This window comes from Microcebus murinus, chromosome 12 (assembly GCF_040939455.1).
Source record: "Microcebus murinus isolate Inina chromosome 12, M.murinus_Inina_mat1.0, whole genome shotgun sequence".
Lineage (NCBI taxonomy): Eukaryota > Metazoa > Chordata > Mammalia > Primates > Cheirogaleidae > Microcebus > Microcebus murinus.
The window spans coordinates 21,770,727-21,773,413 of record NC_134115.1 but is presented as its reverse complement, the minus strand read 5'-3'; positions in this window follow the sequence as shown (position 1 = coordinate 21,773,413).

The following is a 2,687-nucleotide window of genomic DNA, read 5'->3' as shown; positions in this document are numbered from 1 at the left end:
GGTAAAAGCAGAGGGAACATGATAAATCTAGACAGGTAGACCCAGAGGCCCAATTGTAGAAGGCCTTCTGAATGCAAAGCTAAAGGGTTTACTCTTGACTGAGGTCAGCCCTAAGCAGCCACTGAAAATCTCTGAGCAGAGAAGTGGTGTTTTTAAAGTTGTGCTTCTCACTGATGAGTTTAATGAGAGAAAGACTAGGAGATTCGAGGAGAGATGAACACCCAGATTCTTTGAGTATGACATAATAGATCTAGGTCATATTAAGAGCCTACAGATTGGGATTTTAATCCTTTCCAAAGCAGGGATCAATAAGTGAAAATAAAAGTGATCTACCCCACAGAGCACCTGAGTCAGTGAAGGATTGCCAATATCTAGGAAGCATTCGCTACCTGCATTTTAGATCCAGTATCTCATGTAATCCTCAAAACAACTGTGTGTTTCAGGTTCTATTATTATCCCCACTTTACACATGAGAAATTTGAGGCTATAAAGGTTAAGTACCATGCCCAAGGTCACTCATTAAATGGTGAGAGCCTAAAATTGAACCAAATCATCCTCATGCACAAGTCCATTTCAGCATTATTGTATGAACTCAAAAAGTAAACACTCTAACATGTTACGCTTTCCCTACATAAAATAAGATTTAAAGGAAGAAAATTAAAATCCATACCAGCTATCCACCTGAACATTATGAAGCCCATTCCTTGTGAAGGTCTGGGATTTTATCTATTTTTCCATCTGAAAAATAAGATTAATATGAACAAGAGCTGAGGATCTATGAACTCCTGCCTATTCTTGCTTTGTAAAAGCACCAGCACAGCTGCTAAACAAATATGTTCTTATCAATATAACAAAGCAAATATATAATTGCCTATCCAGGGCTGGAGTATGAGTTACAATGAAAAATTTACATTTGAAAGTCTGGGAATAAAAGGTGAAAAGCAAACACTGTAAAGTGTTACCTAGTTGGTTGGGGAGGAGAAGCCAATGGGACAGAAACACACTGTAGCAAAGCACTGATCATTAGCACCATCGTGCTTTAGAAATGTGGGCAATTTCAAGGGCTCTATTTTTATCTTAGAAAAGATTCTAATTTAATTGTATTCCAACTATAAATACAACTATATATTTGCTGTCTGAGAAAATCTATAACAATTCATATGCCCTTTTTAAAATTTTTATTTTTTTCCCATTTTTTTAATTTCAGCATATTATGGGGGCACAAATGTTAAGGTTATGTATATTGCTCATGCCCCTCCTCCCCCACGAGTCAGAGCTTCAAGCCTGACCATCCCCCAGACGTTGCATATTTCACTCATTATGTTTCTATATACCCATCCCCTCCTCCCCCCAAACAATTCATATGATTAAGATAGAAATTGTAATAGAGGCATCTCTCTTTGAACACTCAATTTTAGGAACTTCCTGACAGATAATGTTCTCCAATCCCAGCCCCTGAGAAGCTCTGAGGAACAGCAGTATTCATTCCCTCATGTCTGTTTTTTAGGCCTAAATAGAAATGCCTAATTATGTTGCAGGGTCCTATGTCTTCTCTCCCTGCCAATCACACAATCCCAGCACATCGATGTTCCAACATCAGTGACCAGGTTCCCGGGCTGGCTCACAATAATAGCCTGATTCACTCAAAATGTAGCAGAAATGATATATAAGAAAAATACAGTGTAGGAAAAAAGATCGAGACTGGATGATGTATTTTCTAGTTGTCTGCTACTGTGTAATAAACATGTCTAAAGTTAACGCCTAAACAACAATAGTTTGTTATCCTTCATGTTTCTGTAGGTTGACTGAGCTCAGTTGGGAAATTCTTGATTAGGGTGTCTCATGCAGTGGCACCCAGGTAGAACTGGGGCTGGAGTTATCTAAAAGCTTCACCCACTGTGTCTGGCACCTCAACTGGGATGGTTTGAAGAGCTAGTGGCCAGCCAGGCATTTCTCTCTCCATGTTCCCTCTCTGCTTGACTCTTCCCCTGGCGAAATTTGGTTTCTTCACAATGTGATAGTGTCAGGGTAGCTGGACTTCTTACTTTTGGCTGCCACGCCCCCAGAGTGAGTGTTTTTAAAGGTAAAGGCAAAAGTTGCAAGGCTTCTTCTTTTCTAGCTTGAAAGTCACGCAGCACCACTTCTGCCACATGCTATTAGTTTCCACAGGACCAGATCAGATTTAATGTGGGAGAGAATTGTACAGGCGCATGAATTCTAGAAGGCATGGTCCAATATGGGGGGTGGGAGGTCCAATATGGGGGTAACAGGTCCAATATAGGGGGGTGGGAGGGTACACCTTTGGAGACTAGCAACAAAAGGGGATAAAAAGAAGTGAAAGGATATTTTAGGGGCTTGATAGATCTCAAAGGAGAAATTGAAAATGTTAGCTACATTATTTGTTTAATAGGACTTTGTTTAATAGGCAGGATAGTACCAACTAGCTGGGATCCTAACAACCAGTTACAATATTGTTCCCACAGGAAATTTCACTTTGAGGGAAATACATACAGTGGTTTTGAAACGAAATATTTTGAACACAATCAATTTATGAGTGAGAGACTGGGAATCTGCTGACTAAACACACTGCTAGCCAAGCCAGGGATTCTTTGAAAGCAAAACTTTTCTGTCTCCCTAACATCCAACTTCCTGTCATCCTGATCACACTACTTCAGAATGATGACCAG